Below are 23394 nucleotides of genomic sequence, written 5' to 3'. Positions count from 1 at the left end.
GAGTACCCTTCCCTAAAAGGACTTCAACATGAGCTAGAACAATGTAAAAAAGATATTCACAACTTCCCTTTCCTATCTTCTTGGGGGAAAAAAGAGGTATGATCCTTAGAGCTGCTATGGGAGCCTAGGAACGTGAACACCTCTCCCCAGCCAAAACATTCCTAGAGCAGATCAAAAATTTCCCACCCAAGACCCCCTGGTGGGACAATAACAATGCAGCCCACTGAGAACATACGCAGGTAAATAAGTTGGTCTAGGTCTCAAGGATCCTTTTGGGCAGGGAATGTTAACACTTCATTTTGTCACTAACAATTTGCCAAATATTAACAAGAAATTACAAAAAAGAACTAGAAAGAGAAACTTGTAAAAAAGCTTCTAAGAGAGAAAAAAAATCATACAGGAGAAAGACTGACAGAGAAAACAGGAAATCAGAGAGAGAGAGAAAGGGGGGGAGGAAGAGAGAGAGAGAGAGAAAGAGAGAAAGAGAGAGAGAGAGAGAGAGAGAGAGAGAGTCAATGAGAGAGAGGAAAAAAAGGGAGAGATAGAAGTAGTAAAGAGAAAGCAATGTGCCCTATTCCTTTAAAAGCCAGAGTTAATTAAAAAGTTAAACTTGATAATTGAAGGTCTTCTCTGTGATGGGTTTCTTAAACCCTGTTATTCCCAATCCTTTTACTACTACAATCACCATTGGTTTACAGTAATAGATTTAAAAGATGCCTTCTGGGTTTGTCCATTGGCAGAGGACAGGCAGGACCTATTTGCCTTTGAGTGAGAAAACCCTCACTCCAGTTGAAAACAGCAATACCAATAGACAGTCTTGCCCTAAGGGTTTGCAGAGTCTCCAAATTTATTTAGTCAAATATTAGATCAAGTCATTTAATTAGCAAAGGTAAATGGAAAATTGAACTTGAACAAATTAAAGGCATCATACTCTTGTCTCTGCTGGAGACTAAACAAGAACTTAGAAAATTTTAGGATTAGTCGGATACTGTCATCTATGGATAGACTCTTATGCCCTAAAAACAAAGCCCTTATACAAAAAGCTAATGCAAGACCGGTCAAACCCCCTCATTTGGCATTACCAGAAATTCAACAGATGGAAAGGTTAAAACGTCTATTAGTAATTGCTTCAGTCCTAGCTTTGCCCTCCTTAAGCAGCCATTACATCTTTTTGTCAGCATAAACAGGGTATAGCCTTGAAAATACTTGCCCAAAGGCATGGAGGCCACTGACAGCGTGTATGTAGCCTTCCTGTTGAAAATCCTTAACCCAGTGGCCCACGGATGGCCCAAATGCATTCAATCTGTAGCTGCAACTGCTTTGCTAATGGAAAAAAGTAAAATCAAAACAAAACAAAACTTTTAAAGGAAATCTCTTTGTGAGCATACCTCACCAGGTCAGAACTATCGTTAAGTCAAATAAATAAATAAATAAATAAACAAATCCCCAAAACAACAACAACAAAAAAGAAGAATAATAAAAAAGAAAAGGCAAAAAGGTAGCTGACTGACTCAAAAATATTAAAGTATAAGGCTATTCTGTTAGAAAAAAAGAAAAAGAATTTGACATTATCCACCAATAAGTCCCTTAACCCAGCAGGTTTAAACTGTTCCTTCTGGGTAATTAAGGGAAAAAGACACAATGGATATTCAGTAATTAATACAGAAATTCTTGTAGACATAGAATTGCCTAATAATTATCCTAACTTCTAATCTTGTGGTCTTAGGTAGTCTAGTCCACAGACATGAAGAAAGTTTGCTTTGAAAAATAGTTATCATCTTAGACAAAAAAAGGGAGAATTTATGTTAAAAAAAAATCTTAAATGATAAATTCTTGTCCTAAAACAAATTAACTGGCTGTTTAACGAAAGGGACATTTGCAAGAAGTCAGAAAGTTGAGGCATGTCAAAGATTGTCTGTTAAAGTTGTGAAAAATGTTACAAAAGGAAATTTATGCAAGAAATGTTGTATAATTTAAAAGTAGGCCTCCAGAATATAAATCTATTGAAGAAACCATTTATGTGCAAGAAAAGTAAAATATACTTTTGGTAAAAGGATTATAAGGAGGCATCAGAATGTGGATTTCTACCTACATTAAAAAGAAGTAAAAAAAATTATTTTGAAGGTTTAAGCAAGTTTTAAAATGTTAATTATAAAGGAAATTCTATGTGTAAACATATTAGCTAAAGTTAAAGGGAGATCATCCAGTTTTTCTGTGGATGATCTCCCTTTAACTTTAAAAGGAATTTGGTTCCAGCAGCATCAAAGGACCTATTGGAGGTCTCAAGCCAATTGTGATGCAGTCCTCAGAGTTTATGGGTACATAAGGGTTTATACCCTGGCCAAATAGGTTAAAGACTGTTGCTTAGTATGTAAGAAAATAAACTATAAAAAAATTACCCCGTTGGGGAAGGAATCTGGGCTTAAGGCCATTCCAAAGTATCCAGATTAATTACACAAAGATGCCTCCAATTGATCGTGTGAGGTATTTATTGATTCAGATAATAGAACTAATTTTACTGCATATGTTATTGGGAAATTAGACCAGGTACTGGAAATAACATGGAAATATCATACTCCTGGGCACCCACCTTCATCAGGACAAGTAGGAAGGCCTATAACCCTGTTAAGAGTCCAAACTGCTCCCCAAAAAGACACTCTACTACTAATCTCTCTGTGTTTGAAACAAAAAATCAGTTTCTCAAAAATTATATATTGGTTTATCTTCCACTTTCCCCTCCCTCAGAACTAAAGGTCTTTTAGCACAGATACCACCCCTGGAGTTTCCAGCACACAGCCTGGGGATGACATCCTTGTCAAAAGTTGGAGAGAAGGAAAAGCTCAAACTGGCCTGGGAAGGACCTTACCTAGTGTTCCTAACTACTGAAACTGCAGTCCAGACAGCAGAAAAAGGACGGATCCATCACACCCAAGTCAAGAAGGCGCCCCCACCTTCGAGAGTTATGAGCTATTGTCTCAGGGGAAAACCCTACCAAATTCAAGCTAAGAAAAATTTAACTCTCTTTCATCTATTCTATTACTCCGTCTTCTTTCCTTGCTCTATTGCTGACCACCTAGTTATTAATGTAACCAAGTCAATTTCACCTCAAACTATTATATTTGATGATTGCCTTGTTATACCCTGTGGAGACTTGCCAAGTCAGAGGCAACTCTCAACTTCAGAAAAGTATCTTTATCCTTCCTAATTTGCCTCAGACAAAAATAAAAATCCATTAACTGGAATAAGTTTCAGAAGAGTTTGACAAAGACTCCAGTATAAACTGGAAATCTTGTCCTCCTAGAACAGAGCTTCTCTGCCAAAGCTGGTCCAATGTTTTATAAAATACTGAAGACAAAGGATGGACCACCCCAACTGGTACTTTCAGTTTCTTGAAACCATATATTCATTTTACCAAAGGAGTTACCCCTCCCCATTGTCAGACAGATTACCATCTCTGCTTCCCAAAGTTCTTCCCCTTCATCAAGCCATTTCTATGGTACAGGAGCAAAAGTCTCAGGGAGGGACCCCACAGAATCCTTTAAAATGTGCTTCATTGCCTCCTTACCTCCTGCACCCTCTTTGCCATCTTTTAACCTCTCTGTAACCAAACCTTCTCTCATTATCTACCCAATGATAAAACCAAAGTAGTTGTTGCAGAGGTTAAATATTTAAAACAAACTATAGCAACCGAAACAGGCAGGGTATCAGAATGCAAATGCTTGGCTGGAATGGATTAGATATTTTGTTTGCATGCTAAATGGGTAACTGTTACACTTGTGCAACAGGCAGGCCAGAGACCCAGATTTCCCCTTTCCACTTGGGTGTTCCTCTCACAGATCAGGCACAAGCTGTATGGTAGCTCTCTTCCTGAACTCCACAGCCTGGGGCAATAAGTCATGCAAGACTTTTTCACTGCTGATCCCTAAGGTTAAGAGCCCTGCGGGTCAGCCCCCGAGGACCATCCGGCCTCCAGCCCCCAATGTTTACTTCACCTTGTGCCTTCACAGCAGGGGGAAAAGTTGGCATTCCTTGAAGACTTAACAGAGGGCTGTGAAACCAAGCCTTTTCAAGAGCTTACCAATCAATCTGCCCTTGTTCATCCCCAAGCAAATGTGTGATGGTATTACAGTCAACTACTGCTGGGTACTCTGCCAAGTAATTAGAGCAGCACTGTGTTCTAGTCCAACTGGCCATTCCTTTTCACCCTAGCATTCCATCAACACAATAAAAAAAGAAAAAGAAAAGAAATCATAAAAAAAGAAATGCTTCACATGGGTTCTTTAACTCCCATGTTTATATAAACACTACTGGAGTTATCAAATACATTTAAAGCCTGAGATCAAATAGCTGCTGGATTTAAGTCAATATTTTTGAAGGTGACAATTAATAAAAATGTAACTTAAATAAATTACATCTATTATGATCAGCAGTGGTTTATTAATTACATCAGGGATGCTATCAAAGGGGTCCCCTAACAGGATGCTGCCAAAGGAACAACTAAGCCAAGACATGTTAAGGAAGTTTGAAGAGAAAAGAAAAAAAACTGTAAAAAATTCAAGATGGGAAATTGTCAGATATAGTGCACTCCAAGTTTCTCTTCAAAGAATCAGTATGTTAGTATGTTTAGCACTCTTATTCTTTAATTCTCCACTTTAAAGTTTAACTTCCTTGTAGTTTCAGCAATCAACATTTTTCTACCAGTTCTAATCAGTAGTTCACATCGGTTCCCCTGGTCCCCTGCTCCATCCTGACTCAGCCTGGTCACCTTCTCTAGTCACCTGCCTGGGTCACTTGCTTTGACCTGAGTCACCTCTGGTCACTGGCTCTGACCTGTCTCATAACTGTCCTTCCAGCCAAACTACCCAGCCCACCATTCCAGCTTGTATCCCTGCTCTCTTTAAAATAGCCAATTGGAATTAGCTTATACTGTGTGGTCTAACCCAAGCCAATAGGGGAATGACACAGCAGCAGGAGCTACCTCTGTCACGAAAAAGAACCCCTTCCCCTCCCTTGTCCAGGTGTGCACTTGCCATTGTTACATCTTTGAGCCACACCCTTCTGTAGAAGTAAATTGCCTTGCTGAGGAAATTTACATTCAAGTGCTACTTCTTTTGTGGCACCAAAAATTTACATGTAACAGTTCTTTAATAGAAAAAGTGATCAAGTAGAAGAATTAGTGAGCTTGAAGACAGGATTTGAAAATATAGTCAGAGGAGACAAATGAAAAAAGAATTTTAAAAATGAAGTACACTTACAGGATCTAGAAAACAGCCTCAAAAAAGCAAATTTAATAGTTATTGGCCATAAAGATGAGACAGAGAAGGAGATAGGGGTAGAAAGTTTATTGAAAGGGATAACAGAGAACTTCTCAAACTTAGATATCACTATCCAAGTACAAGAAGCTTGTAGAACACCAAGCAGATTTAATCCAAAGAAGACAACCTTAAGGCATTTAGTAATAAAACTCCCAAAAGTCAAGGATAAAGAAACAATACTAAAAGCAGCAAGAGAAAAGAAACCACATACAACGGAGCTCCAATACACTGGGCAGCAGACTTTTCAGTGGAAACCTTACAGGCTAGGAGAGAGTGGTATGACATATTAAAAGTGGTGAAGGAAAAAAACTTTTATCTTAGAATAATATGTCTGGCAAAAAATCCTTCAAATATGAAGGATAAATGAAAACTTTCCCAAACATACACAGAGTGATTTCATCAACACCAGACCTGTCCTACAAGGAAAGCTAAAGGGAGTACTTCAATAAGAGAAAAAAGGATGTTAATAAGCAATAATAAATCATTTGAAGGTATAAAACTCACTGGTAATAATAAGTACACACACACACAAACACAGAATATGATAAAACTGTAAATGTGGAATGTAAACTACTCTTATCCTAAGTGAAAGGAATAAATGATGAGCCAATCAAAACTAATGCCTACAACTTTTCAAGACATAGTACAATAAGACATAAATAGAAACATCAAAAATGTGAGGGATGAAGTTAAAGCATAGAGCTTTTAGTTTTGTTTTTGTTTGTTTGTTTATGTGAACAGTGTTAAGTTGTTATCAGGTGAAACAATGGGTTGTAAGAGTATCTGCAAACCTCATGGTAACCTCAAATCAAAAAACGTACAATGAATACCCAAAAAATAAAAAGCAAGAAAGTAGATCACATCCCCAGAGAAAATAATCTTCACTAAAGTAAGACAGGAAGGAAAGAAAGAAGGAAGAGGCTGGACACTATGGCTCACATCTAATATCCCAACACTTTTGGACGCCAAGGCAAGTGGATCACTTGAGGTTAGGAGCCTGAGACCAGCCTAGCCAACACAGTAAAATCCCAGCTCTTCTAAAAATACAAAAATTAGCTGGATGTAGTGGCACATGTCTGTAGTTCCAGCTACTTGGGAGGCTGAGGCAGGAGAATTGCTTGAACCTGGGAGGTAGAGATTACAGTGAGCTGAGATTGCACCACTGCACTCCAGCCTGGGCAACAGAGAGAGACTGTCTCAAAAAAAAGAAGAAGAATAGAAGAAGGAAGAGCCTGGGTGTGGTGGCTCAAACCTGTAATCCCAGCACTTTGGGAGGCCGAGGCGGGTGGATCACAAGGTCAAGAGATCGAGACCATCCTGGTCAACATGGTGAAACCCCGTCTCTACTAAAAATACAAAAAAATTAGCTGGGCATGGTAACACGTGCCTGTAATCCCAGCTAGGAGGCTGAGGTAGGAGAATTGCCTGAACCCAGGTTGTGGTAAGCCGAGATCACACCATTGCACTCCAGCCTAGGTAACAAGAGCGAAACTCCATCTCAAAAAAAAAAAAGAAAAGAAAAGAAAAGAAAAGAAAAGAAAAGACCACAGATAATAAACAGCAAAATGGCAAGAGTAAGTCCTTACTTATCAATGATAACATTGAATATAAATGGACTAAACTCTCTAATCAAAAGCCACAGAGTGGCCAAATGGCTGAAAAACCAAGACCCATTGATCTGTTACTTACAAGAAAGAGTTCATCTATGAAGACACACATCGACTGAAAATAAAGGATGGGAAAAGATAGTCTACGCTAATAGAAGCCAAAAAGGAGCAGGAGTAGCTACACTTATATTAGAAAAAATGAATTTCAAGACAAAAAGTGTAAGAGACAAGGTCACTGTATAATGACAAAAAAGTAATATTATTAGAGCTAAAGAAATATTATTAGAGCTAAAGAAGAGAGATAGGCCCCAATACAATACTAGCTAGAGCCTTCAACACCCCACTTTTGGCATTGGACAGATCTTCCAGACAGAAATTCAACAAAGAAACATCATTCTGTGAAATGAAAATATCTTGGGTCCTTTCAAACTTGGAACTGTTCCGGAACAGTTCCGGAACAGTTCCAGAACAGCAAATCTGCCTCCCATTCTGTTTGAGTTAACCCTTCGCTAACAGAGACAGATGCATATTCTGATTGCCTTCTTTGGATAGATTTATCAGAAACTCGAATGCAACCGTCTGTTTCTCACCTGTGACCTGGAATCCCCCAGTTGGGGGTGAGGGTTACTTTGAGCTGTTTCTGTTTTTCTGGATGGAACTAATGTACTTCTTACATATTGACTGATGTCTCATGTCTCCCTAAAATGTATAAAACCAAGCTGTGCCCCGACTACCTTGGGCACATGTCATCAGGACTTCCTGAGGCTTTGTCATGGGTGTATCCTCAACCTTGGCAAAATAAACTTCCTAAATTAACTGAGACCTGTCTCAAATTTTTGGGGTCCACAAGACTTAATCTGCACTACAGATCAAAGTGATGTAATAAATATTTACAGAACATTTCATCTAAGAGCTGCAGAATATACATTCTTTTCCTTAGCACATGGATATTCTTGGGGATATGCTATATAAAACAAGTCTTAAAACATTAAAAAAAATTGAAATAATATCAAGCATCTTCCTGGACCACAGTGGCATAAAATTAGAAATTAATAACAAGAGAAATTTTGGAAACTATACAAATACATGGAAATAAAACAATATTTTCCTGAATGATGAGTGGGTCAATGAAGAAATTAAGAAGAAAAATTTAAAATGTCATGAAACAAATAATAATGGAAACATAACATACCCATATAAAAATCTATGAGATATGGCAAAAGCAGTACTGAGGTAAGTTTACAGCTATAAATGCCTACATCAAAAAAAAGAGGAACTTTATATGAACAATCTAACAGTGCATCTTAACTAGAAAAGCAAGGGCAAACCAAGTCCAAAATTAGTAGAAGAAAAGAAATAATAATGATCAGAGAAGATATAAATGAAATTGAAGTGAAAAAAATACAAAAGATTAATGAAACACAAGGTTTTTTTTTTTTTTTTTTTTGACAAGTTAAACAAAGACACATCAAAAAAGAAAACCACAGGCCAATATCTCTGATGAATATTGGATGTAAAAATTCTCAATAAAATACTATAACAAACTGAATTCACCAATACATTAGAAAGATCATTCATCACGACCAAGTGGGATTTATCCCTGGGCTGCAAGGATGGTTCAACATACAGGATCAATCAGTGTGATACACCATATCAAAAGAATGAAGGGCAAAAACCGTATGATCATTTCAATTGATGCTAAAAAAGGGCTAGATAAAATTCAACATTTATTTCTTTTAAAAACCCCACAAATAACTGTGTATAGAAGGAACATGCCTCAACATAATAGAAACTGTATATGACAGATCCACAGCTAGTAGCACACTATGACAGGAAAAGAAATCTTGGGACCCTCAAATCACTAAGTCGAGAGAAAAGTCAAGTTGGGAACTATGTAAGGCAAACCTGCCTCCCACTTTATTCTCAAATAAGATAGCTACAAAGATAAAAAGCTATATATTTCCCTCACAATTTGCCCACAAGTAACTTCCTTGTGGACCTCAAGATCTTTACCCTGAAACAGTTTCACTGAATTTCACTCTGGTAATGTAAATTGATGGCTTATCTTCACAGGTGCAGGACAGTAGATCATCCCCCTGCTCATCTGAGAGAAATGCATATCTGATTGCTTCCTCTGCCCTATTTACGTAAAAATGCAGATTCACTGAACCAGACGAAATTGTGTATTCAGTGAAAGGCTGGGACAGGACTCAAAATAACGCAACAACCTTTTATCTCTTATCTACCTAAGACCTGAAAGCCTTCCCTAGTTGTCCCACCTTTCCAGAAGGAACCAACATACATCTTTTTTATTTTTATTTTTATTTTTCCAGATGGAGTCTCATTCTGCTGCCCAGGCTGGAATGCAGTGGTGCAATCTCGGCTCACTGCAACCTCCGCCTCCCAGGTTCAAATGATTCACATGCCTCAGCCTCCAGAGTAACTGGTATTACAGGAGTGTGCCACCATACCCAGCTAATTTTTGTGTTTTTAGTAGAGATGGGATTTCACCATCTTGGCCAGGCTGGTCTTGAACTCCTGACCTCAACTGATCTACCACCTCAGCCTCCTAAAGTGCTGGGACTACAGGTTTGAGCCACTGTGCTCGGCCCCAACATACATCTTACACATACTGACTGATGTCTCATGAATCCCAAAATGTATAAAAGCAGGCTGTATCCTGAACACTTTGGGCACATGTCATCAGGACCTTCTGAGACTGTTTCATGAGCACATCCTTAACCTAAACTTCCTAAACTGATTGAGACCTGTCTCAAATATTTTGCATTCACAACACTGAATGGGGGAAAATTGAAAGCTTTTCCTCTAAGATCTGGAACAAGACAAGGATGCCCATTGTCACTACTGTTGTTCAACAGTAACAGACAACCTAGCTAGAGCAATCAGATAAGAGAAAGATACAAAGGACATCCAAATTGGAAAGAATGAAGTCAAATTACCCTGTTTGCAGATGATATGACGTTATATTTGGAAAAACCTAACATACACATGAAAACTAACATGCCACAAGAAAACTATTAAAAGTATTAAACTAGAAAAGCATGAGTAAACCAAGCCCAAAATTAGTAGAAGAAAAGAAATAATAAAGGTCAGAGAATAAATAAATAAAATAGAAATAAAAAATACAAAAGATCAATGAAACAAAAGGTTGGTTTTTTGGAAAATTAAACAAAATTGACAAACCTTTAGCCAGACTAAGAAAAAAAGAAGGAAGATAAAAGAGAGAAGATAAATAAGTTTAGTAAATTTGCAGGATACAAAAGTAATATACAAAAATCACTAGCATTTTTACATGCCAATATTGAACAAAGTGAAACAAATTTTAAAAGTAATCCCATTTATGATTGCCACACATAAAATTAAATATCTAAAAATTAACTTAACCGAAGAAGTGAAAGATCTCTATAATGAAAACTATAAAGAGTGAAGAAAGAAATTTAAGAGGACACCAAAAAAAAAAAAAAAAAAAGGAAAAATATTCCATGTTCATGGACTGGAAGAATCAATATTGTTAAAATGTCATTACTACCCAAAGCAATCTATAGATTCAATGCAATCCCTATCAAAATACCAATAACATTCTTCACAGAAATAGAAAAAAATCCTAAAATTTATATGGACCCACAAAAGGCCCAGAATAACCAAAGCTGTCCTAAGCAAAAAGAACAAAACTGGAAGAATCACATTACTTGATTTCAAATTATACAACAGAGCTAGAGTAACCAAAACAGCATGGTTCTGGCATAAAAACAGACACATCAGCCAATGAAACAGAATAGAGAACCCAGAAACAAATCTGCATGCCTATAGTGAACTAATTTTTGACAAAGGTGCCAAGAACATACACTGGGGAAAAGATAGTCTATTCAACAAATGGTACTGGGAAAACTAGATATGAATATGCAGAAGAATGAAAGTAGACCCCTATCTCACACCATATTCAAATCAAAATGAATTAAAAACTTAAATCTAAGACTTAAAACTATAAAAGACTACAAGAAAACATTGGTGAAAATCTCTAGGTCATTGATGTGGGCAAAAATTTCTTGAGCAATACCTCTCAAGCACAGGTCACCAAAACAAAACTGGACAAATGGGATCACATCAGGCTAAAATGATTCTGCACAGCAAAGGATACGATCAGTGAAGAGAAGAAAAAAACACAGAGAATGGGAAAAAATATTTGCAAATTACCAATTTGACAAAGGAGTATTAACCAGAATATATAAGGAGCCCAAACAACTTTATAGGAAAAAATCTCATAATATAATAAAAAATAGGCAAAAGATTTGAATAGACATTTCTCAAATGAAGACATACAAATGGCAAACAGGCATATGAAAAGGTGCTCAACATTTTTGCAGAGCAATGCAAATCAAAACTATAGTGAGATATCATCTCCTACAGTAAAAATGGCTTATATTCACAAGACAGGCAATAAAGAAAGCTGATGAGGATGTGGAGAAAAGGGAGCCCTTGTACACTGTTGGTGAGGATGTAAATTAGTACAGCCACTATGGAGAACAGTTTGGAGGTCTCTCAAAAAACTAAAAATTGAGCTACCACATGATTCAGCAATCCCACTGCTGGATATATACCCAAAAGAAATGAAATCAGTATATCAAAGAGATATCTGCACTCCTGTGTTTCTTGCAGCATTGTTTACAATATCAAAGATTTGGAAGCAAACCAAGTGTGTATCAACATATGAATGAGTAAAGAAAATGTGGTACATACACACAATGTACTATTATTCGGCCATAAGAAAGAATGAGATCCAATTATCTGCAACAACATGAATGGAAGTGGAGAACATTTTGTTAAGTGAAATAAGCTAGGCACAGAAAGACAAACATCACATGTTCTCACTTACTTGTGGGATCTAAATATCAAAACAATTGAATGCATGGACATAGAGTAGTAGAAGCATCATTACCAGAGGCTGGTTGGGTAGTGGGGGTGGGGGGCAACAGGGGGTGGTGGGGATACTTAATGGTTACAAAAAAAGTAGGAAGGATGAATAATATCTATTACTTGATAGCACAACAAGGTAACTACAGTCAATAACAACTTAATTGTACATTTTAAAATAAAGAGTGTAACTGGATTGTTTATAACTCAAAGAATAAATGTCTAAGGGAATGGATACCCCATTCTCCATGATGTGCTTATTTCACATTGCATGCCTGTATCAAAACATCTCATGAGCCCCACCTCTATCTATTTATATATGTATACACACACACACACACACACACACACACACACAATGTAACCACAAAAATTAAAAATTAAAAAAAGTTCACCACTTACTCAACCACAAGAAAACTTCACCAAAATTTAAAAAATGAAAACATTCAGGCTAAATTATCTGACCACATGCAGTATCATTCATCACATTTAAACAGGTTAAAAAATTACATGGTGGTGCAAGTAATACCTTTAGATCCAAAATACTTGTCTATCTTTCAAGTATTTATTCTCTGTAAACATTTCAGGAAAGAAAATAAAAGCTCAGAGAATAAAGACTTTGTCTACTTTGTTTATCATTACATCTTCAGTAAGGGCTAAATCAATATTTGTTAAATGAATCAATGGAAAATTATCATATATTGTATCTGTTTTGCACCAGGTATTACATATTAAATACTAAGAAAGAATTCAGTAAAATGTAACACCCATTCCTGTGAATTTGCATTTTTAGTAAGTATGCATATCAGGTAAGTCTTACGTTCACTAAACATTGAGGACCAATAATTTACAAAGAATGATGAAACCATTTGGTTTAGGAATGAAAATGATGAAAACCCAGAAACATTGCCTTAAAAGTCAGAAACAGTATAGCTATTATAACATTGTTCTGGCAGTTTTAATCAATGTAATGAGGAAAAAGAATAAAGGCAGGAGATGGGAAGAAAATGTATCATTACATTGACAGGAGATGGAGGGAAGAAAATGTATCATTACATTATCAGCAAGAAAAAGATAATTACATTAGCTTGCAGGTGAAATGACTGCCTACCCAAGAGAACCAACAGGAAACTTGGAATTTAAGTTGAAAAATGTGGTTTTTCAAGATATGAACTAAAATAATTTTTCAATATAATAGCAATAATCTTAAGAATAAAAATGGGAAAATGAACATTCACAACAGCAACTCAAAATACCAAGAATTAAAATATCAAGAATTAAATAAACAAGGAATGCATATGAAGAAAATGATAAAACTTTATTAAAAGATGAAAAAGATCAATTAACAAGAGCTCTAGTAGCTTTCTACTGTATCAACTCAGCTAAGTTGGACTTAAAAACATTTCCCAGAATTTCCTTCCTTACATAGTTCTGGGCACTGTTGGCTACAGCAGACATCAAGTGAAGTCACAAGTGAAGCAACATTATCTTTTACACTGTGAAGGCCACTGCAGAGCACATTGTGAAGGTTGCATGTGCTGCTGATCTGTTAGCTCACCTTGCTGGCATGGGGAAGAAGCTGGACCTGCAGCTCCTTCAACTCCCATCAAACCTCTTCACTTCTCCAAATCATGGGCCCAAAGTGCAGCTGATATCAAAAGGGTCATCCTCTCCTGCATGTTACCCAAGCAACAAAACTAGGGTTGGTGAGAGGCTGATGCAGGTTCCATATGTCCCCAAGGGTTTCAATTTGTCCTTGGTCTCATCCACATCCGGTATCCCTGCCTGACTGCCAGTCTAGCTGGCCTGCAGCAACTTTTGGCTGAACAAGAGACTCGGAGGCAACAGTCTGAAGATTGCTCTACTACCTCCCACAATTCCACAGGTCTTTAGCTCACAAAGTAGTTCTGCTTCTTTGATGGATCCTAACTGATACACAAGCCAGACCGTTTTCTTGCATAAGAAGACAACGTTGGGCCGGGCACAGTGGCTCATGCCTATAATCCCAGCACTTTGGGAGGCCGAGGCAGGCAGATCACCTGAGGTCAGGAGTTCGAGACCAGCCTGATCAACATGGGGAAACCCTGTCTCTACTAAAAATACAAAAATTAGCAAGGTGTGGTGGCACATGCCTGTAATCCCAGCTACTTGGGAGGCTGAGGCAGGAGAATTGCTTGATCCCGGGAGGCAGAGGTTGCAGTGGGCCGAGATCACACCATTGCATTCCAGCCTGGGCAACAACCGTGAAATTCTGCCTCATTAAAAAAAAAAAAAAAAAAAAAAAAAAAAGACAACATTGGTGGTGTTATTCTCTCCAAATTAATCTATAAATATAATGTAATTTTAATCAAAATCCAAAAGGGATTTTCTTCTAGGAACTTCACAAAATAATTTAAAATTTTATTTGAAAGAGTACATGCTAACAAATTTTTGAAAAAAAGTAGTGTAATGTGAGTACTGAAAGGAGAATACAAAACCAAGAACCAGACCCAGTATGTATATGGTGGGGAGAAATGTGTACATAATTCCAAACTGGTAGAGGAATTATGCATTATTTAATCCAGATCTCATTAACAGTTAGGATTCTAAGTGCAAGGAAGGGCAAACTATTTGGCAAAAACATTTTTGTGTAAGTAAAAAAAAAAAAAATTTAAATTTTTGGGGCCAGGTGTGGTAGCTTCCACCTGTAAAGCCAGCACTTTGTGACGCCAAGGCAGGAGGACTGCTTGAGGCCAGAGTTTTAGACCAGCCTGGGCAACACAGATGGTCTGTACTAGAAATAATAAAAAAAAATGCCAGGTGTGGTGGTGTACACCTGTAGTCCTAGTTACTTGGGAGGCTGAAGTGGAAGGATCACGTGTCCAGGAATGTGAAGCTGCAGGAATGAACTATGATCATGCTATTTCACTAAGTGACAGGGTGAGATCCTGTCTGAAAAACAACAAAAATAATTAAGAATATTAGGAAATTACAGACTTGTCAGGTTTTGAAAACCAGGCTTCAAAACTATCCCTCAAGAACTTCAGTCAAAACAACACCAGACAACTGGTCTGATGATCTCCCTGCCACGAAGTCTAGCTTGCACTGCCCAAACACCTGTCACCAGATATTACCAATGGCACTGCTGCCAGTGCTGCCCTGTCTGCTGCTGCTATAAAAGATTCTTGGCAGTATTTATTTCCTTGCTCTCAATACAAAATTTGGAGTGGGGCAAGGTATGTGTCTAACTGGCTAAGTCTAGGTCACATGCCCACACCCAAGTTGCGAGGCTGGAGAAGAAAGTACAGTATGTGGCCTTTTCAGTATATACAGACAGTCTCGGCCTATGATGGGTCAATTTATTATTTTTTGACTCTACAGTGGGTTTGTGAGCATTCATGTATTTTCAACTCATGAAATTTTTGACTTACAATGGGTTTATCAGGACATGACACCATCATAAGTAAAGGAACACTTGTATAGAAGAACATGGGTTCTATCTTCCTTCACAATGGATTGGAAGAAGAACCTCCCAAATATATTATATTGAACAGAAAACGACCTGTCTATACTGGTAATCAGTAGGTAGAAAAGGCTATAATTACTAAATACCACTGAAGAAAATTGATCATCAGACAAAACCTAGACTGGATAATCAACTTTTAGTGTGTATTATGTAATTATATATATAACTTTAGATTTTAAAATGTCACACTCATATGTTTCTCTAATTAAATTAAGAAAGGGAATCAGTTTGGTTGATTACTTGCCTGGAAAACTTTCATGGTTAGACAGCTTTTGTAATCAACTGTGTTATCAAATTTAGGATATCTATATGAATTTGTAAACAGAATTCTATATAGTCCAGCTAGCTAGAGGAGCTCAAAATTATTTTTAAAAATCTGATAGGCATGACTATGCAATAATGTAAAGCTTCTGTATGGCAAAATTAAAGACAGATAAATGGAGGAAATTTAGAACATTTATGGCAGAGAAAGATTAGTAGCCCTAATGTATTAAAGGCTCTTAAAATTAATTAAAAAAAATAAGCATTCCAATAATAATGTGGGCAGTATACATAAAAAGACAATTTGGAAAAGAAATACAAATGGTCAAAAAATACGAAAAGATTTCAACTTTATTAGTAATCAGTTGAATTCAAATCAAAACAATGAGATTTCAATTTGTAAGACTGACAAAAGATTACTAATATTCTGTATTAGTAGGAGTAGGGAAATAATGATCACACTCAAAGATTATTAGCAAGAGTATAAAGTAGTATAACTTTTCTATTGGTCAATTTGACTACGAATCAAAAATCATAAAAAATAAGCAAATACTTTTGAGGATACATTTCCAATTCTAGGAAAATAAGGAAATAATTAGATAAATATGAATAGCTATATATGAATGTTCAGCATAGCATTGCTCTTACGAGAAAAAATTTAAAACAATATATATGTCTAAAATATGGTACTAGTGAAATAAATTCCACAAATACACAGCCATTAAAAAATACTTATTCTCATACTTACTGACCTAGAAAGATGTTCAGTAAATAGTAAATTTTAAGAGGTAGCCTATAAAATAATATGTAAAAAATTACATTTTTGTTAAAACATATATACACGTATATTCAAAAATCTGGAAGGCCGATCATTTGGTTTATTTTTCAGTGGTGGGCTACAAATATAATTATTACTTTTTTTCTTTTTTTTGAATGTTTGAAAAATTTCAAAGTCTTACTATTATGACCATAAAACCAATAAAGCTACTTTGAAAATTTGAAGCCAGAAGTAATTAAACTCATACTTGATTATTAAAGTCAGCCTCTTAAAAGTGTAATTTAAAAAATGTAATTTTAAAAAATTATAACATTATACACATATATTAACAAACATATTAAATATATAACACTAATTGGTATTAATAAAATTACACCCAATCTCATAAATCAAATTTATGGTATAATATAAAAACAATTTGTTCATAGTTATGCAATAATAGATACAAGAAAAGTCCATATTAAAGATTTCTATATCTTCACATGAAATAACTTATGCAGATTCCTTATGTGAAGAATACTTACTATGCAGATAACTATTGTTTACATGATAATGGAGTCAACAACAATCCTCATTCTTGGTCATTTGCAATAATGAAAATTGTTCTCTAAAGCATTAAGATGGGTTATTTTCTATAGATTCTTCCAGGATCTGGAAATAATGATTTTCAGGTACTCTCAACCAAGAGATGTGACCAAAATGCAAAAAAATGCAAAAGATGCCTCCATTACACAGTCATGAATCCTTTCCATAAACCTCAGGATTTATAGCATCACAAATTATGAATCGTCTCCTTTAGAAAATAAACATACAATACCTGAATGGATAAAGAAGTCAACATATTTAAATATTTAATACATATAACTTTAAAGTTGATTAAATGTCCCTTTGAACAAAAAATAAATACCCTTATCCACTTAGCTGGACTGAAACTGGGACACTGAAAACTTGAATTAATGGCCAACCAAGCAGCAGCAGCAGCAGCAGCAGCAGCAGCAGCAGCAGCAGCAGCAGCAGTGTAAGCAGCAATATTCCCCTCCTTCAGTAAGGTGTGGCCTGTAAGGTAGCCCTAAGGAGAAAGAAGGCCATTCAGGTATGAGAAGAACCTAGGCTGGGCGCCGAACTACACAGATGCCCAACTAAACCCATGTTTATGTATACATTTAATCACAAATTTTCTTTTCCTGTCTTAGAAACAAAGTCTTACTCTGTCACCCAGGCTAGAGTGCAGTGGCACGGTCCTAGCTCACTGCAGCCTCTAACACCTAGGCTCAAGCAATTCTCCTGACTCAGCCTCCTGAGTAGCTGGGACTACAGCCAAGTGCCACCAAGATTAGGTAATTTTTTCTTTTTCTTTTTTTTGAAAAGATAGGGTCCCTCTATGTTGTTCAGGCTGGTCTCAAATTCCTGGCCTCAAGTAATCCTCCTGTCTCAACTTCCCAAAGCAACTGAGATTACAGGAGTGAGTCACTGAGACTGATCTAATTACGAATTTATTTTCAACTCTCGTTCCAGAAGGGAGACAAAAATAAAAAGCCAATATCCACTTAACTGCAAATTTCATGATGTCCTTAAAAAGCCAGTGCACTGTATCTTCTTTCACTCAGGGAGAAATTTTAAATAATTACAATATATATTTAAATGTTAATAACCTTACTTTTTTTTTTTTTTTGACAAGGTTGCTCTGTCACCTAAGCTGAAGTGTAGTGGCATGATCATAGCTCACTATAACCTTGAACTCATGGGCTCCTGCTTCAGCTGCCTACGTAGCTAGGACTACAGAACTGCACAACTATACTTGGCTAATTTGTTTTTTAAGTGTTTTGTAGAGATGGGGGTCTCACTGTGTTGACCAGGCTGGTCTTCAACTCCTGGCCTCAAGTGATCCTCCCACCTTGGCCTCCCAAAGTGCTGGGACTACAGGCATAAACCACCATGCCCAAACTACTAACCCTACATTTTACATGATGAGTTCAGATTTTAAAAGGATTAGTTGGCTAATAAAGTGTCATGAGCAAAGCGAAAAATCAAAAGATTACTTGAACAATTTACACGATGATTCAAATTTAAAGCAACCTCAAAAAGTGAAATTTACTGTTTACAAATAACTGTATCATGGTTTATGAATAGGAACACATATATTATACATAATGGGTGTAATATGAATGCATTTTATCAATGGAAAGTACAAAACAGCTTGCTCGATCAAAGAGGAAGGAAAAGCTCACAGTGAACTTGGAAACATTCCTTCAGTCCGTCAAGCCTTCAGATGCTCACAGCCACGGCCGACATGCCGATTACAATTTCATGAGACCCTGGGCCAGAACTGCCCAGCTAAGTCTTGACCCCACAGAAAGAATGAAATTATTGTTCACTGTTTTATGCCTCTAAGTTTTGGTGTTATTTGTTACACAGGAAATTCTGAGAACAGTACTATTCCTATTTTTAAGAAAGGTATAATTGCAGTTCCAGAACCCACACTTCTGGCATCTATTCTACTCCAACTACTGATGCAGATATTTAACATCTGGCTTAGATTCTGAGTATTAGAGAAAGAAAAATTTACTAAGTGTTCTTCGTGTATTACTCATTGTCTCTGAATAATACACCTAAGGGTACCCATTTTTTTGCTTAAACTTATTTTCCTTTTCCACTTCTTATTCCTCCTCCTACAAATAAAACGGATTCCTGAATCTCCTAAATTCATAAGCCTTAAGTTTATTTTACATATTCACTTTGAGAAGATTTCTTAAGAGTAGTGATTATAATTTTCTTTTAAACTTGTCATGTATAAAATCCAATGTGCTCAAGGTATTTAATAAATATTCCATTTTACTAATACAAGGGGTAAGCACATAATCAATCCTCAGCCTATGAACTAAAGATACTGTTTGGGATGAATTCTCTGACATAATCGACATAGAAATTTCTTCCTATGACTTGCAGAAGCCACTTTCTGCCATGGCCAAACTTTGTCACACCCCATCCTCCTTATAGCAAATGCCACTAACTTTGGGACCTTCGGAGTATACATAGCAGTACTCTTCTCCTTCCTGAATTCCACGAACATATAATTAGCTGGTCACTTTAATTATACGTTATCGTGTATTGTTTGCTAATAATCCCTTAGACATTATTTCTGTCAAAACAAATAGATGATAAATTCTCTAAGTAAATGTCATTTGTTTTAACTTTCTCTCTCCCCACCAACCTTACAAATTATATGCAAAAACCTAAGGTCAAAACTTGTTCCAAATTCCAGAAATGGCCTTTATTATGCTCTACCAGTAAGTCCTCTTCACTGTAGTTGCTGTGAAACTTAATAATTTAATTTCTTTAATGGAAAAATACCAAAGCAGATGACAAATCTGATGCAACTGACAAAGGAAACACAAATCTTGCTTACTTTCACTGAAACTTTTTAGAGCCATCAGATGTCTGATGTTTAATTCCTATGCCCATTATGAATAAAACAAAATTCTGAATTTCAACGTGTTTGAACATTCTTAAAATGTTTAATTCCTATGCCTATTACGAATAAAACAAAATTCTGAATTTCAACGTGTTTGAAGCCTCAGAAGTTCCCACACATCCTTTTCTGAGGCTAGTGTGATGCAATAATTTTTAAAATGTCATTAAAAAAAATGGACCAAGCTGCAGGGAAGGGACAATGTCACACTTTGAGCATTCAAGCCTCAAGAGCTCCAGGAAGCGACGGGCTCTTAAACCGGTTAAGGACAGCAATGGGCTCCTCCGTCAAGTCCCCCGGAACCCTACGCTTGGCCAGAAAAAGGCTAGGAGCGCGGAGCCCAGGCGGAGGGATGGGGTCTAGGGGGATCTAGAAACAGCGCGAAGCCGGAGGGCGGCGCCAGGGCTCCTCGCAGACCCTAGGGCCGCGGGACAGTGCCAGCTCGTGGGTCGCACGCACCCGGCAGGCTCCTGGCTCCCGCGTGCCTGACGTTCCAGCATGCCCTCCCACACGCAACCGGACCCTCCATACACCAGACTCAGGTGGTCCCCGTCTCCGGTCTCCCACCTCAGCACGCAGTTCCGCGGCGTCCATCCCGCCCCCTCCCCCGCCCACGCAGTCCCTCGCGGAGGCTCCGCCGTACCCACCCCGGGCTCTCAGAGTTCAAACAAGCAGCAGCTCCAGCAGCAGCCCCGCCCCTCTCCTCCGCCCCTTGGTCGGCACCATAGAGATGTCGGTTGCCGGCCAGAGCGGCTTCAGACCCGAGCGTCGGCCGAGAGGATGCCGGGATACTGGGCAGCGCCAAATCGAAAGGAAGCGTCCCTTGAGTGCTGTTTGGTGCAGTGGGTAGATACTCCAAGTTTCTCCTCGCCCACCCTAGACCCCGACACCCCAGAAAGAAACTTTTGGGTCGCCGGGGTGAGAGGAGAGAAGTGCCTTGTTAGCTTCCTTTTGTCAAACCCTAGGATTCGTTTCTTATATTGGCCGGAGCCGTGCCACAAACGTTGCCGACTTCGCCACGTGGGGACAGAGAAGTGTCCTCCCGAATGCCAGGCGCACAGGCTTTACTGCGAGACGCTTGAGCTAGGAGCCTCGGCCGTCGGGTCTCGAAGGTGTAGCGATACTGCTGACTTCCTTCCGTGAATCCCTTAAGGTGGGCAACAGAGCTTCTCACCAAACTGAGGGACCGGGAGACCTCGCAGACCGGCCGCTCCTCGGTAGCACTTCACCGCCGCCTGGGGGATTTCTTGATAATTCTTTGCCACGATGAGGGCGGATGTTGTGCAGCTACTGTTTGTGGACCCAAGTAGCATAACTAGAACGCTTAATCATGACGACTAAATCCCCAGGAGTCGAAAAAGCAACTCCATACAGGGTAGTTTGACCCTAACTAAATCGCGATCACAAGTTTGTTTACTGGACTGTGGCTAGGTCCCATCCCGTCCCTGCCTCAGAGTGGTGGCTGCTCTCAGCACCAAGGAGACACCAGCTGGACATTTGATTCTAGGAATCATGGGCCCAAAAGAAGAGGCCCAAGGAGGGATATTCTTTCCCTTTCCTACCTACAGTTTCTTAAATCAAGTGTCAGATGGAAAGCAACTGCAGCAAGGGGTGGGATCATCGTAATTACACAGTTGAAGAATTATACAGAAAATGCTTCAATCTCAAAGCAAACTCCTAGGCCACCCCCTGAATTTCAGAGTTTCTCAATCATAGAACTCATTTCTTGTCACACTCTTGGTTCTTAGCCAATGTAAAAGATTCAACTGACAGGGAAAATTAAACACATTTTAACCCCCACATATCTTAAAGAGAATTAAAAATATCTCTCAGCAAATGTAGTTATAATTTTGAGTGCTTTTAGCCATATTAAGGACAATTTTTCTCCATTTGAATGAAGCAATAATTTGGCATTACCCTTTTGGCAGCTTGGAACAAGTCTTACAGGCCTTATGGAGCTATTGAGGAACAACATAGATGGCTTCATGCAAACCCAAACAATGTAATAATAGTTCTTTTCTCTATAGTCAGTCTACTGCCTGGAGATGCTTATTCATTTCTTTTTTCTTTTTTTCTTTTTTTGAGACAGGGTCTCCCTCTGTCACCCAGGTTGGAGTTCAGTGGTGCAATCATAGCTCACTGCAGCCTTGACCTCCTAGGCTTAAGGGATTCTCTGGCCTCAGCCTCTGGAGTAGCTGGGACCACAGTCACATGCCATGTCGCAGGTAACTTTTAAGTTTTTTGTAGAGATGGGTATTTCACTATGTTGCCCCAACTGGTGTTGAAGTCCTGGGCTCAAGTCATCCCCCGCTCCTTGGCTTCTCAAAGTGTTGGGGTTACAGGTGTGAGCCACTGTGCCCAGCTTACTGATTCATTTATACAACACAAACTGAGCGCTCTCAGTGGGCTACAGAATGACTGTGGAGCTCAAGTTCTAGCATAGGTGTAAACTACAAGGAAACAAACAAGCTAGACAGATAGTAGTACTATAAAGGAAGTAAATAGGGTGATGTAATAGGCTTGGGAGAGGCTAACTTTAGTTAGTTATCAAGGGAGGCCCTTATGAGGAAGTGGTACTTGTTTAAGAATTGAAATGTGAAGGAATCCAGTGTCAGAGGAACTATATAAAAAGGCATTGTGTCCCTTTAACTTTGTGACATTATCACTCCTGATCTACGCTCTTTTCTCTCCATTTTTCTCCTTGTTTTCTGTTACTGTTTCCCTTTTATTTGAAGAGCCAGGTCTTTTCTAGAAATCAGAAAGTTAGAACATTTTCTGGTTGTATTTGGTGTAATCTTTACATCTTTATAGATGTGTGGTTTTGTTCTTTCCTAATAGACAACTTTATAATAAACAGTACTTTTGGTGAGCTCATTTCTCTTAAACACTTTGCAGCATAAATCTTTTCCTGTGTTCAAAAGAAAGTATCTGGTTCATGAGACAGTTTAGATATAGTCTTTGCTGAAGTGCTTGATTTTTAGTTTACAAAATGGCTTTGTCTCCGTTTTTGTTTTTGAGATCTAGTTCTTGGTGTAAAGGGACTAAATAGCAAGTGAACAAATGCACAATTCTGCATATTAAAAAAAAAAAAAAAGGCTGGGCGCAGTGGCTCACACCTGTAATCCTAGCACTTTGGGGAATGGAGGCAGGAGGATAGCTTGAAGCCAGGAGTTCAAGATCAGCCTGGGCAAGATAGGGAGATTCCTGTCTCTACAAAAAATATTAATAAAACAACAACAACAACAACAACAACAAACTAGGTGTGGTGGTGCATATCTGTGGTTCCAGCTACTCGGGAGGCTGAGGTGGGAGGATCCCTTGAACCAACAAGTTCAAGGTTGCATTGAGCTATGATTGCACCACTGCACTGCAGCCTAGGTGGCAGAGCAAGACTGTGTCTCAAACAACAAAAACAAAATGAAAAAAACCCTGAAGATTAAATGTTTCACAAAATAAAAACAGCAACAACCTTATAACTTTACAATTTTTTTCTTGCAAATCTGAAATAAGAATTAAATGTGAAACAG

At 38.0% G+C, this 23394-nt stretch overlaps 1 protein-coding gene across 3 annotated transcripts in view; it reads right to left on the bottom strand.

The window, feature by feature from the left end:
- Window positions 1–20597, bottom strand: part of TMEM267 (transmembrane protein 267) — a 43248-nt gene extending 22651 nt beyond the window's left edge. Inside the window, exons 1-2 of one of the 3 annotated variants that reach the window (XM_074386072.1) lie at window positions 20515–20597; window positions 17306–17467 (exon numbers count right to left, since the gene is read on the bottom strand). The gene's annotated coding sequence lies outside the window, so the exon portion shown is untranslated. Of the gene's footprint in view, window positions 1–17305; window positions 17468–20434; window positions 20469–20514 lie in introns of those variants that run through there. The other 2 variants (XM_074386077.1, XM_010336632.3) reach the window with 2 other exon arrangements.
- Between the last annotated feature and the right edge of the window lie 2797 nt (window positions 20598–23394).

This window comes from Saimiri boliviensis, chromosome 1 (genome assembly GCF_048565385.1).
Source record: "Saimiri boliviensis isolate mSaiBol1 chromosome 1, mSaiBol1.pri, whole genome shotgun sequence".
Taxonomy (NCBI): domain Eukaryota; kingdom Metazoa; phylum Chordata; class Mammalia; order Primates; family Cebidae; genus Saimiri; species Saimiri boliviensis.
This window is presented reverse-complemented; position numbering and strand designations above follow the sequence as displayed.